At 35.5% G+C, this 15,092-nt stretch overlaps 1 protein-coding gene across 2 annotated transcripts in view; it reads left to right on the forward strand.

Annotated features, from left to right (window-relative positions):
- Window positions 1–15,092, forward strand: part of LOC124090648 (uncharacterized) — a 48,355-nt gene that overhangs the window by 15,305 nt on the left and 17,958 nt on the right. For both annotated transcript variants that reach the window (XM_058578381.1, XM_058578380.1), the window contains exons 4-5: window positions 86–1,211; window positions 13,913–13,995. The gene's annotated coding sequence lies outside the window, so the exon portion shown is untranslated. The remainder of the gene's footprint in view (window positions 1–85; window positions 1,212–13,912; window positions 13,996–15,092) is intronic.

Genomic DNA, 15,092 nt, shown 5'->3' on the forward strand with positions numbered 1-15,092 from the left:
AAGAAAGAAAGAAAGGAGTAGCCAGTGTTTCAATATCTTTTTCAAGGGCATACCTCCAATGACCTTTCTTCCTTCCTTCCTCTAGGCCTCCCCTCTTAAAGGTTACACCACCTCCCAGTAGCACCATCTGCCAGGGTACAAGCCTATAACACAGGAGCCTTGGGGAACATTTAAGATTCAAACCATAACAGTTGTCTTGGATGGAGCCTCATCAAGGAAGGTGAAATGGCAAGTTTAAGCAGTTGTCAAGTAGCCAAACCAGGGCTTGAACATGTCCTCTTTGTTTAAAAAATCTCATCAAATCAAATCAAAACAAAAACTGTTCTTTAAATAACTTCTATTAGGTAGAATTCTTCAGTAATGACAAAAATAACAACTTTCTTCTTAACATGCAATGGAAAACACTGTTGGACTCAATGAATTTTTGAGTCATAATGACTATAATAATAATTATAATAAAATTTCTACAATAAAATGTTTCCTCACAGTATAGAATGTTAAGAAAGAGGGAAATGTTTAGTTGTTTGATATTTTTACTATTTTGGATATATGTGCTTTGCTGACAAGTTGAAATTGAAACTTAAAGATTACTTAGAGACTTTCTGAGGTATGTGTTTGCATGTGTGGTATGTGTATGTGCATGTGGTGTGTGTATGTATGTGGTGTGTGTCTGTGTATGTGTAGTGGGAAGATGGTAGGCAACATTTCTTTGATAGAAAATATCCAGAAACACAGCTAGCAAATTTTACCTAGTCTATTAAGCATTCTTAAGTCAAAACCTTTTTGTTTTAAAACATGAAAAATCAAGTTGGGCTTGTTTAACTGAAAAAGAAATTTCTGGAAAAATATAGGGTATTGTATGGATTCCAGGAAAAATTTAGACAGTTAATGCACAGAAACTTTGGAACCTCAATAATAAGAGTCCCCAGACTTTCTGTTTAGAGTTCTACCATTAACACAGTCTGTAACATATCCCCAATTTTTGTGTTGAGAGAGAGAATAAGATCAAACTAACCTACATCAGGTATCTGTACCTGAGCTGTGTTGAAGGGAAGAGTCATGTGGTCTGATCATCTCTACCCTTGACCTTCTGCTTTCAGATGCTCATTGTGGTCACAGATGCCAGAACTGCTAGAGATGATCTATATCAACTCCATTTTTCATAATGATGGAACACTGTGGGAAGTTAAGCAACACACTCAGGAGCAGAGGTGGTGATATGTAGTCTGAGTGAAGAGACTCCAAGCAATATTTCCACTTCTGTCCTCCACCCCTATTTCCAGATCTTGGCTCTTAATACCTCTGATCTGACACATTATGAGAGACTTCTCATTCGTCATGATCTCAACCTGATTGATCCTAAAATATTCATTAGAGGTCTCCTCAAAACAATTATGATTATATTATTCTTTTATTTTAATTTAAAATCTTCACTGGTTACCTCTTGTCTATTGATCATTACAAACACAAATTTATTCATTCCCATAAAATGGGAAGTGTTAACAAGCAATTAGAGATTCTTGGGGTCTAATTTCTCTTAGTATAAATTAAAAGATTAAGAGGGGTACCGCATGTTTCTAAGGTCACACCCATGTTAAAGTTTTCAAGGCTTTATGCCATTGAGCTCCAAAATATCTTCCTAACCTCATTTTTTTCTATCTCCTTGATATAAACCCATCTTTACCATTTTATGTGTTCATACATTTTGCCATTAGAAATACATTATAATATCACTTCAGAAAATATAAAGTTCAATATTTAAAAGTTCAGGAGCAACAAAGCCTCTTTCCTCAAATGAATTTCTCAGTTCAGTTTTTCATGTTCCATAAATTGTCATTGATTTGTTAATTTGATGAACACATATATACACAAATATTATACTAACATAAAATCTACAGACAACAAGGTTATTCACCCATAGATACAGTCTTAGAATAAAATCCTCTGAGTATGCACAAATGAACAAGACATAAGAATATAATAGAAAAGTACTTATGCTGGAGGAGTTTGATTATATATCCCCCTAGAGATAAAATTTCATTGGAATTACCTTCCCTCCATCCTGTCTTATTTCAAAGACTTTTCATAGAGCATATTGCTTTTATGTAGGGAGTTTATCACTAAACTTAACTCTTGTAATCTTAATTACTTTACTATTTCATTTTTTAAAAGTTTTTTAAACACTAGAATACAACCAATAATGACAAAGCCTTCCAGGAGTCTTATGAATGGAGTCATCCCAGATATCTGACTTTCTTTATGGCTCTTCTTTTTAACATGAACATTTGTATTCACTTTGTCATGCCAAAGAAAATCTTTCTATAATAAGCATCCTGCTCATAGAATAATGAACACACAGTGTTTTCTTTATGATTTGAAGTTCTGACTATCCTTTTCCATTTCTTTCAAAACCATTTATTGAGTAGACATTGAGGAAAGTTAACTACATGGACTCTGTATAGGACAGGAATGTTGTCATTTTCATTCATTTCTAAATAATTGGAAACTTCAGTATAAGCAATGAGTTATTTAGAAGTGAATTAAAAAATCTAGATGACTGGGTTCAATTTTTAATAAATGTTTCTAATTTTAATATACTGTGGTCAGTTTTCTATGTATATTTGTGAGTGTATATATGTGGGTATTACTGTCAATTCCTTTATGACTTTCTGTAGAACCAATATTTTGCAAATGTTATCTGGTTAAATGAATGAATTATATTACTTTTTTGGGTGTAAATTCTATGAACATCGATTGGCATAAACTTAAGATTATTATTATTATTATTATTATTATTATTATTTTATATGTTTATTCTATTTATTTATATGTGGTGCTGAGGATCGAACCCAGGGCCTCACACATGCTAGGCAAGTGCTCTACTGCTGAGCCACAACCTCAGCCCAAGTTTATTATTTAAATACTCCGTATTTTTATTCATAGTATATCCTAGTGGGAGACTCAAATAGATGATTTATGATGTGGATTTGCTAATTTTCCTTTGTGATTTTACCAATTATTTTAGGTATTTCAAAATCAGGTTAGGGATATTTAAATTCATGATCATTCCATCTGTCTGGCATATTACTTAGCAATGTGAAATGTCCTCTTTTGATAATTTTAATGTTTTTTATTTTCAATTCTATTTTGATATCAATGGTGCCTCTACTTTCTTTTAGTAACTGGCAGCTATAGGTTTTTTAAATTTATATATGACAGTGGAATATATTATAATTCTTATTACACATATAGAGTACAATTTTTCATATCACTGGTTGTATACATAGTATATTCACACCAATTTGTGTCTTCATACCTGTACTTTGGATAATAATGATCATCATATTCCACCATCATGAATAACCCCATGCCCCCTCCCTTCCCCTACAACCCCTCTGCCCTATCTAGAGTTTGTCTATTCCTCCCATGCTCTCGCTCCCTATCCCACTATGAATCAGCCTCCTTATATCAAATAAAACATTCAGCATTTGTTTTTTTTGGGATTGGCTAACTTTACTTAGCATTATCTTCTCTAACTCTATCCATTTACCTGCAAAGGCCATGATTTTATTCTCTTTGATTGCTGAGTAATATTCCATTGTGTATCTATGCCACATTTGTTTTTATCCATTCATCTATTGAAGGGCATGTAGGTTGGTTCCACAGTTTAGCTATTGTGAATTGTGCTGCTATAAACATTGATATGGCTGTGTCCCTGTAGTATGCTGTTTTTAAGTCCTTTGGGTAAGCTATAGGTTTTTATACTTTTGGTCATCACAGTTTTTTATTTTCTTCAGTATGTGAATAGAGTTTTAAAAATACAACCTGAGATTTTGCCTTTTAGGAAACAAATTTTTCCATATTTATTATTATTTAAAAATATATATTTAGATCCCTTCTGCCATCTTATTGTGTGTTTTCAATTTGTGATCTTTTACCATCTCATGTTCTTTTGTTTCCCTCCCCAGGCTTGTAATGAGTTAATGGAATGTTCTTTGCCTCTTTTTGTAATGTACTGGTGGAAATTATACATTCTACTTTTATTTTTGCAGTGGGTATGTAGAATCTTTGTCTTAAGAGGCCACTTTTTTCCTAATAGTATCTGAATTTAATCACTTTATTGTCTTCTTAATTAGCCAATTCTTCATCATCATCTGCACTTCCACCTTAAATATCCCATGCTGACATAATCTATAATTTTGGCACCAGAGTGTTTTTTTAATTTTTAAAATTTATATATGACAGCAGAATGCATTACAATTCTCATAACACATATCTCTGGTTGAATACAAAGTATATTCACACCAATTTGTGTCTTTATACATGTACTTTGGATAATAATGTCCTCACATTCCACCATCATTAATAACCCCATCCCCCCTATCTTCCCTTCCCACCCCTCTACTCTATCTAGAGTTTGTCTATTCCTTCCACACTTCCCATTCCAACCCCACTATGGATCAGCCTCCTTATATCAGAGAAAACATTCAGCTTTTGGTTTTTTGGGATTGGCTAACTTCACTTAGATTTATCTTCTCTAACTCCATCCATTTACCTGTAAAGGCCATGATTTTATTATCTTTTATTGCTGAGTGTCAGCAATATTTTTTTAATCCATTCATCTTTTGAAGGACATCTAGGTTGGTCCCACAGTTTAGCTATTGTGAATTGTGCTGCTATATACATTGATGTGGCTGTGTCCCTGTAGTGTGCTGTTTTTAAGTCCTTTGGGTATAGACCAAGGAGAGGGACAGCTGGGTCAAATGGTGAGTCCATTCCCAATTTTCCAGGAAATCTCCATACTGCTTTCCAGATTGGCTGCACCAATTTGCAGACCCACCAGCAATGTATGAGTGTACCTTCCCCCCCTCCCCATCCTTTCCAACACTTATTGTGGTTTGTCTTCATAATAGCTGCCATTCTTACTGGAGTGAGATGAAATCTTTGAGTAGTTTTGATTTGCATTTCTCTAATTGCTAGTGACGATGAACATTTTTTCATATATTTGTTGATTGTATATCCTCTTCTGAGAAGTGTCTGTTCAGGTTCTTGGCCCATTTATTGATTGGTTATTTGCTTTTTTGGTGCTTAGCTTCTTGAGTTCTTCATATACCCTAGTGATTAGTGCTCTATCTGATGTGTGAGAGGTAAAGATTTGCTCCCAAGATATAGGCTCTCTATTTACTTCACTGTTTATTGCTTTTGCTGAGAAGAAACTTTTTAGTTTGAGTCCATCCCATTTATTGATTCTTGATTTTAATTCTTATACCAAAGGAGTCTTATTAAGGAAGTTGGGGCCTAATCCCACATGATGGAGATTAGGGCCTACTTCTTCTTCTATTAGAGCAGGGGCTCTAGTTTTATTCCCAGATCCTTGATCCACCTTGAGTTGAGTTTTGTGCATGGTGAGAGATAGGGGTTTAATTTCATTTTGTTGCATATGGATTTCCAGTTTTCACCATACCATTTGTTGAAGAGGCTATCTTTTCTCCATTGCATGTTTTTGGCGCCTTTGTCTAATATAAGATAATTGTAATTTTGTGTGTTAGTTTCTGTGTCTGCTATTCTGTACCATTGGTCTGTTAGTCTGTTTTGGTACCAATACCAAGCTGTTTTTGTTACTATTGCTCTGTAGTATAGTTTAAGGTCTGGTATAGTGATTCCACCTGCTTTGCTCTTTCAGCTAAGGATTGCTTTAGCTATTATGGATCTCTTATTTTTCCAGATGAATTTTATGATTGCTTTTTCTATTTCTATGAGGAATGTGATTGGGATTTTGCTCAGAATTGCATTAAACCTGTATAATGCTTTTGATAGTATGGTCAGCTTGCTAATATTAATTCTGTTTATCCAAGAGCAAGGTAGAACTTTCCATCTTCTAAGATGTTCTCTAATTTCTTTCTTTAGGGCTCTGTAATCTTTATTATATAGATCTTTCACCTCTTTTGTTAAGTTTATTCACAAGTATTTTTTTTTTTGAGGCTATTGTAAATGGGGTTGTTTTCCTCATTTCCCTTTCTGAGGATTTATCACTGATATACAGAAATGCATTTGATTTTATGGGTGTTGATTTTATATTTTCTGAATTTATTTACTAGTTCTAGAAGTTTTCTGGTGGAACTTTTAGGGTCAGAGGTTTTTTTTTAAAAAATAATTTTAGGGGCTGGTGTTGTGGCTTAGTGATAGAGTGCTCACTTAGCATGGGCAAAGTCCTGAGTTTTTTATATCTTTATTTTATTTATTTATAATAATATAATAATATAAATAAATAAAATAAAGGTATAAAAATTAAAAAAATAATTTTGGAGTGATATTTCATGGAAAAATTATTTTATGATTTTCTTTGCTTTCCACTTACCAATAGTTTCAGAGTTGGAAACTTAATCCCCAGATTTATAATGTTTGGAGATAGGGCCTTTGTAAAATAATTAGGATTAGATGAGGTCATGAGGGTAGAGACCCTATGATGACATTTATCAGAAGAGGAAGAGAGACCTCAGCTAGCAGGCTTGCTCTGTCTCTCCATGTGATGCCCTCTGTCATGTTATGATACAGTAGGAAGGCCCTTACCAAATGCCAAAGCCATGGTTTTGGACTTTCTAGCTTCCAGAACCATGAGGTGAATAAACCTCTGTTTTTTATAAATTACCCAGTCTGTAGTACTTAATTATAGCAGCAGAAAATGGAGTAAGATATTACTGCAGCTCATTGTTAAGTCCTGGATTTATTTTCTATGCATATTCACTAGTACTTTCAGCTTTCAGTAAGAATCTGTTGTGTTGTAAAAATTTCTAAATCCTGGATATTTGAATAAAAAGTCTTATTTTCATCCTCTCATCTCAATGGTATACTGGCTGATCATAGGAATTTTGACTTGAACTTCTTTCTCTTCAGCAAACTAAAGATATTGTTCAATATCTTTTTCATCCCGTATTGTTCATGAAAAATACAGTGCCAGATATGATTACTTTGTCCATAAAATTACTTTGGCCAGTCTTTTTCTTATCCTCTCTGGAGGCTTCAGCAGTTTTTCTTCATATTTGTAGCCTCAAGCATATTGACTATCTCCTTAACTTGTACATATGTAGGGCCTTTTTTTTCTGATTACTTATTCATCATTCATTCATTCATTTAAATCTTGTTCTACAGTTGTTGGACAATTTCAGCCTGAGGACTTATATCTATCCTATTATTTATCCAGATCTTAACCACTTCTATTCTCATTATTATTTGATAAATAAATATTATGATTTACAGAACTTTCTTCCATCACCACGTCCTGCTTTCTGTGGCTCTAGACTTTCTTTTCTTTCTTTTTTTTTTTTAAAGAGAGAGAGAGAGAATTTTTTAATTTTTTTTTTTTTTTTTAGTTTTCGGCAGACAACATCTTTGTATGTGTTGCTGAGGATAGAATCCGGGCCACACACATGCCAGGCGAGCACGCTACTGCTTGAGCCACATCCCCAGCCCCTGGCTCTTGACTTTCTAAGTTCCTTTTCAGCTGTACCCATTTTTATATTTGTATCTAATTAATTTTTAATTTTAATAATTATTTTTTATTTTGAAGGTTTGACTTTGATTTGTTTCACAGACAGTTCCTGACTTCTTATTGTGATATCATACTGTATCTGAAGATACTGATTAAACTTAAGAAAAGTCCTTTGCTTGTTGTCTGTTAACTTTTCCTTTACTATAATTATGGTTGTTGTGTATTTCTCATAGTGACTGTGTGCCACATGTTATTGGTTCCTGATTGTGGATGCACCTGTGTGGCTTGAATTCCCTGCTATACCCTTTATATTTCTACTCCCACAGTGGGCTTTGGAGGGCCTATAATAGCTACTCATTGAAAACAGTCCCCCCAACCCCTGCCCACAGTTTTCAAAGAGAGTGAGGAAAAGGTGGAATGTGTGCTGGGAAAATTAAGCCTGAGGAAAAATTGGATGCCTCAGAAGCCTGATTTCAGGCTTAATTTTTCCTTCAGGGCATTGCCAGGCCCTGCCTCTCCTTCTTAAACTTGAATCCTGCCCACAGACAGATATGCATGGGTAGAGAGAAGAGTGGGTTCATGTGCATGAAGAGTGTGGGTACCCATTTGTTTCCCTGCCATTTCATTGACTTCTGGCTCTTTTCTATCCCTAATTTCTACCACCTCTGGGCCTGGAGTATCCTTGATAATCTCCTGTAGTCTGTAGTAGATGTTTCAGAATGCTCCATCATAAATCCCAGGCTGCAACAGCCCTCTTCAAATTTATCTTGTGTACTTTTAGACTCTCAGGGAAATTCTCCTAATTTTCTATTAGTCAATAATCTCTTTGAGTTTGGAGAGAAAACTATGCTTTTACATACTTAAAAGGGGGAAAAAAAGTCTAAGGCTTAGAGTGGAAGGACAGAATGGAGTAAAGGAGAAGGAAACATGCTATTTGCACTTAATTTCCCATCTTGAAAGGGAAAGCCTTTGCTTTTCTTTCAGGTTGCATGCCTTTTTCTTGTTGATATCAGGGATATTAACTACTGTCTATGTTGCAAATGTTTATTACATGTACCTCTAATTTTATTTAAGGTATTTACAGAGATGTAGAATTTTACATTTTTATGATTACTTTTACAATGAAAAAAAATACTTCCCTTACAGTCATTTCTGAATAGTGCCACACTCAGGAGACTTTCCTACTCCACAATTTAGAAAATATTTCACGTCTTGTGTTTGTGCTCAGCTATTTCATGTTTGAATATAGATCCATTATGAATCTAATGTTTTCGTTTGATGTAAGATTTGTTGTGTTTTCTATTCCCAGTTTTCCAAAAGGGAGTTTTATGGCAGTTCTTCCCTGCTTCACTCACTTGTTTTGGGTGGAGGGTGCGAGGATCAGTAAACACTTTTTAGTTCATAGTTCACCAACCCATAAAGAATCACATCCATATTTGATGACTGGACTGTCCAGTACTCAGAATTCTTAAACTTTGAGACGACAGTAGCAACTGCATGGAATTTGTGGTTATCTCTCTTGGGGAGATGATGCATATGTAGAAGGACATGTGACAATTCACAGTAGCCAGAGGAACTGACAGTGGCAAAGAGCCATTTGCTTTCCAGTTCTTCCTTTGTGCACACAGCAGGGTCCACCTCTGGCTTTCCTCACAGCCACACGACTAAGTCCTCTCCAGTGCAGTACAGCCTGAACAGACAGCTGTGGCAGGCTCATACAAAGCCCTCAACTGTATCCCTCCATCCTTTTGGGGGGATGGATACAGCTGATCAGGTTCCAGAAGATGGGCCATGAGCTGCACATATTCTAGAGCATGAGACAGAATGCAGGACAACTTCCTGCTGACCAAAACCAATCACCTTGGATTAGTACTTAGGTGAGAAATAAACTTCTCTGGTTCTCACCCAAAATGAGATGGCAGCGAAGTGTAAGTTTGCTTTAGGTTTGTTGTTGACATGCTAAATTGAGTTCAAGAGATTCCTCCCATTCCCAGTTACTAAGAGGCTTTGTTGTTATTGTTTGAATAAGGAATGGGTGTTAAATTTTATCAAAAAGTTTTGACATCTATCAAATATATCCCCTTAAGTTGCTTGTTGTAATAAATTACAATTATCATGGTAGTCAAGTTCTTAGAATAAAACTATATTTAAATAAGATCATGATATTGTATTCTTATAGTGCAACACTGGACTTTGTTTTCAATTTTTAAAAATTATATCCAAATGTTTTATTGATTTAGTTTTCTTTTTTTAACTCTGTAAAATTGTCCAATTTTGGCATAGTTTTATTATGACTCTAGTTTTTCTATCATTATTGATAATTCATGTTCTCACATCCTTAGACTCAATTTTGATAATTTTTATTTACTTCTATATTTGCCTTTCTATATTTGCCTTTTTATTCAGATTATAATATTTTTGCTGTGTCCCTTCTTTAAAAATCTTTTTAATATCAACATTTATATATCTTTTAACATTAACGATGTGCATTGTATTTATTTATTGCAGTTTCTAAAGGTCTATGCAAGAACATAAATGTGAGTTTTGATTTAATACTTTTATTATTTTCTAAATTGTTTATTTTTTTGCTATGATTTTTATTAGTTCTTCTATGTTCCTCGATTTCATTATTTTTCTAACATCTGAGTACTGTCCATTGACGTTTTTTGTTTAATTAGAAGACATTCCACAAGCATTGATTCATAATATTTTTGTCCAAATATTTTAAAAATAATCTGTTAATTCATAACATTTTTCATAAAAAGACTTCTAAAAAGGACTGGCATAGAGTGCCTTATGCTAATTACTTCCAAGTTCAATGTCTTTCTTTTTTTCATTTTTCCATGGATTTTGATTTTTTTTTTTTTTTTTTTTTGTGGTTCTGGGGATTAAACCCAGGGCCTTATGCATGCGAGGCAACACTCTACCAATTGAGCTATACCCCAAGCCCGTCTCCTGGATTTTGGAGGCGTGTTAGCTATACTTCACTTTTCATAACTCATGTCAGTTGAATGAGTAAGGAGTCACGATAATACCACATTCCTCTATGTTTGGAGTTCTTGAGAGGCCATTTTAAACATACAAGTCTTTTTTATAATTATCTTACTGTAAACAAAAAGAAGTCTGATTTTATGTGGGTAATTTATTTCTTTTTCATTATTAATTGAGAAAATATACACATTGGACTGTATTTATATTCAAACATTCAAATCCTTAAACTACCAAAAATATGAGAGTTTCAAGTAACCAAAAAATAGTTACATAATCTTTAAATATTTTAATGGCCATATGTATAAACTGAAGTATCTTATTAATTTGATATGGCATTTTAAGTTTCATTATGTTTATCTATGAAGTTAGTGTTAGAAATAATAAGACAATAAAAATCTTTGCATGTTTTGCCTTTGGAATCTATTTTATTTTGCTGTTGGAAATTGAATTTAGGTCCTCAGGCCTGTTAAACATGCACTCTACCACTAAATTATGCCTATAGCCCTTCTATGAGAAACTGAGAAAAGTGAAATAATTGTCCCCAATCACAAGGTAGCGATAGAACTTGGATTTGAATACACATCATCCGGCTACTAACATTGTGCTCTCTCCATTATATCTCTCAGCCTGATGCTGTTGCTCTTGACAAAAATCTCTCCCTGTAACCCCTTTCTGTCATCACCACAGCAAAGCCTCATTGTTTTGGTACACTGAAAAGATCGTACTTACCGCAGCAATGTAATACCACTTTATACTGGGATTAAGCTGTGGTTATCTAATGATATTAATGATTTGCTGCAGCTTATCTTAGTTTGCCCCAGATAATTTGTCAATCAATACCCAACCTTTGGGTTTTTCTCTCTGACAATCTTACCAGTTCCAAGTTTCTAACAGGTTCTTGAGATTGCCTGCCTCTAGCTCTTTGAGCAATTTCTTGGTATGAAGGTCTTATGTAATATAAAATACCAACTAACCAATGGTGCATAGGATCCCTAGAGTTCAAGTTGGAAAGGGAGGAACATGGCTGCTTTTTCTAGGTTGAGACAAGAGGAGTAGTTGCTGGAAAAAAATACTTTCTGAATATAATTGAGATTTTGTTTGGCCCATCAAAGATCTGTGTTCAACCTACGTCTGCATATCCATGAAGCAAGCCTTCTTCAGCCACCCCTATTCCAGCAGTCACTAGGTGCTCCTCTCACCTCTTAGAGCAGCCTATAATGACAAAGTAATTGTTGGTCATGATTGTTTTGTGTATTTGTCCTATCTCTCCAACCAAATAGAAAAAAATAAAAAATAGTATTTTCTATCATATCTGTGTCCCCATATCCTCTGCTGAGTGGGAAACATATAGTGACCATTATTTTTGTTTTTAAATTGTGATAAAATCTACATACCATAAGCTGACATGTTAGCTAGTTTTAAGTGTAGAGTTCAGTGTCATTAAGTGCTTTTGCACTATTGTACAGCCATAGAATTTTTTATCATCCCAAACTGAAACTCTGTACCCATTAAACACTAATTATCCACCCCCTCAACCTGGCAACCACCATTCTATGGTCTATTTCTATGAGTGTGTAAGTGGAATCATACAATCTTTGTTCTTCTGTGTCTGATTATTTCATTTAACCTAATGTCCTCAAGGTTTATCTATGTTGTACGTGTGAGAGGATTTCAATTATTTTTAAGGCCAAGTTACACACACTCATACACACACAAACACACACACACACAACATGTTGCTTATTCATTATTTGGGTTGTTCCCATCTGTTGGCTATTTGAATAATGCTTCCAGAGCATTGCTGTATAAATATCTATTTGAGTTGCTGCTGTCAATTCTTCCCAGAAGTGTAATTGCTGGATGGTATGGTTAACTTTTGTGAGGAGTGCTATAGTGTTTTCCACAACTGTTGTACCACTTTACATTTCCACCAGCAATGCACAAGAGTTCCAATTTCTCTGTACCATCCCAGTTGGCTTAAGCATTATATCTGAATTACAAAAGAAGAAATTGAAGTTCATAGATGGTACATCATTTGCCTACGATCACAGAGCTAATATTTGAAAATATTAAAACCATAACTTTATCCCTGATTTATTTTATTATTTGGGGAATTAAACAATCTATGTTCTTTGAGATTCTCCCCTGCATGCTCTCAACATGCCCAGACAAGGGCAGTGGACACATTGAGAAAAGATTTCAGAAAAGGAGACCTGCTCTTTTTCCCATATCTCCCAAGGTATCAAAGCCAGCAGGAAGGATTTAGACTAGATGTTAACTGAGTGGCTGGTGTTAGTGAGATACTGGAAAGAATTATCAAAGGATACTTTGAAATAATTCAAGTCCCCAAAATGCTATGTGTTGGAGTCCACATATCTGTCTGAAGGCACAGAAAGTAATTCGGTGAATCACTGTTAGTTACTTAAAAGCAAGGGATAAGCTGGATGACTTCACATGGTTTCTTCAAATTCTCTGTTCTACTAGATTCTACCAAGTTCATTTGTACCATTGAGGAAAGTTGTTCTTTGGAGCTGGCTTTGGATCTTGTTTTCTCAGTTGCTTCATCCTTGATCTCTAGTGAATTCAGACACCCCACTCTCAATTCTATTTTATACTTTCAAAGTTCACCCAGGCATCAGGGGAGAGATTCAAAATGACCTAACTGACCTGGGGTCCTCAGTTACTCCTTGGGTAGTTAACTTTCTATAGCACTGTGAGTTGGTTTCACTCAACCATGATATAAAGGAGATATAAAGGAGTTATAATTTTGGACTGAGATTAAAGGCAACAGTTCCAATGTCTGACCTTTATGCATTGTCAGGGCTAGAGCATGAAGCAGGCACAAGGTAGCTGGCTCAGGATAGCAAGCCTAGAAGAAAAATACCTAATGGGGAGGGAATTTATCTGGGTGTTTATCTCGATGCTGTCACCAATTAACTATCTGCCTTAGCACAATCTTTGGGGAATTTTGATGTCTGTGTGACTTGATTCATGCTGGGCGGTCCCTCTGTCCTCCTCCAGAACTGTGATTGTGCACTATTTAGTGACCTGTAAAAACAATTCTGCCACTTTTAAGTATTTAATATCAACATGTTTTAGTTTCCTCACTATTCTAAGGAAGGATCAGGACCTCCCACTCCACAGTAGTTAAGCAGAGATAAATAGTAGACCATTTTGAAAAGTTGTGTGCATTCCAAGCACTTTAAAGACCTTTTAAGGATAATGTTGAAATTAAGGGAAATTACTCAAGAAATCATTTAAGAAACTGCTTGCTGAGAAATTGCTGTGTAAACAAAAGTGGTAATCAATTAATAAGTAATGTGCTTCTGAAACGCAAAAAAGAAAAGTCTAAGAAGCAATTATTGGGAGGAAAAAAGCAAAGTACTGCCTCCCACCCACATCTTCTTTCTTTCCCCTTTTTATTCCTTGAAGAATTGTGTCAGGAGCTCTAACCGCCTACACAGTGAATAACTAGTGAAGAACTTGGTTTAGAGAAGAGATTACTGAAGCACCAGGTAAGCTCTGTGACCTGGAGTGATGATCACACTGTTCTTGCCTGCTATAGTTTGGATAGCAAATGTCCCCTAAAGACTCATGTGTTAAAGGCTTGTTTCCCAGTGTGGTACCACTGGGAGGTATGGAACCTTTAAGAGACAGGGCATGGTAGGAGGTCTCTAGGTTCTTCAAAGGCTATTGTGGAAACTCAGCCTCCTCTTTGCTGTCTTTTTATTTTTGCTTCCTGGCTATGATGAGAGTATAGAGTCGTTCAGCTCTGCCATGCACTCCCAGCCTGATGAGCTATTTTGATGCAGGCCCAAAAGCTATGGGCTTAACAAATCATGGACTGGAATCTCCAAAACTGTGAGCCAAAATTAACCTTTTCTCTTTATAAGTTGATTATTTCAAGCATTTGTTATGGTGACAGAAAGCTGACAACTGCCTGACACAGGAGAGTGTGGCCTTTAGAACAAAACAGGGTGGAGTGCTAAGGTGGGGAGAAAATTAGAGATGATCTGAGCAACTCTTTATTGTGCAGGTGACAAAAAATGAAGGTGGGGGAGGGGTTAGTTTTATTCATTTCCATATCAGAGTTGGCAATTGAAGAATGCAATGGAAACCAAGGTAAAAAAGGCAGGGGTGTATGTTATATACATACAACATTGTAAATAGATGCATTTTGAGATGCGGGTCCGGTCTTGCAGAAGTTAGAGAACAACTTAAGATCAGTCCAAACCAGGTTTCATTTCCATGAATACATGGAGTTAAGACTAACAGAACCTGGCTTAGCACTTAGCTGATCCTCTTTCCTACCCAAATTCCTTCTAACCACAGACAACATGACCTGTTGTTAGAAACCACCCTTCACAGATCTGTGTCTTTCCTTCTTAGCTAGAGAGTCTGTTGGCAGTCAGTGCAGGATCACAATAACCCACAAACTTCTATCCTTCTTCTGTTTCCATGCACTCCCTTGCTTTCTCTCTGTTTTAATTGCCTGAATTTTAGAGCCTGTGATAAGAACTTAGGGATAATGTCACACAGTTCAGGAATCCCTCCACTGATTGTGGGCTGTGCCCTACCAGTGACGATAGCAGGATTTGGTCCATTAGGAGAA

This window comes from Marmota monax, unplaced genomic scaffold (genome assembly GCF_021218885.2).
Source record: "Marmota monax isolate L192 unplaced genomic scaffold, Marmota_monax_Labrador192_F-V1.1 WCK01_AAM20220418_F8-fsc00010, whole genome shotgun sequence".
Taxonomy (NCBI): domain Eukaryota; kingdom Metazoa; phylum Chordata; class Mammalia; order Rodentia; family Sciuridae; genus Marmota; species Marmota monax.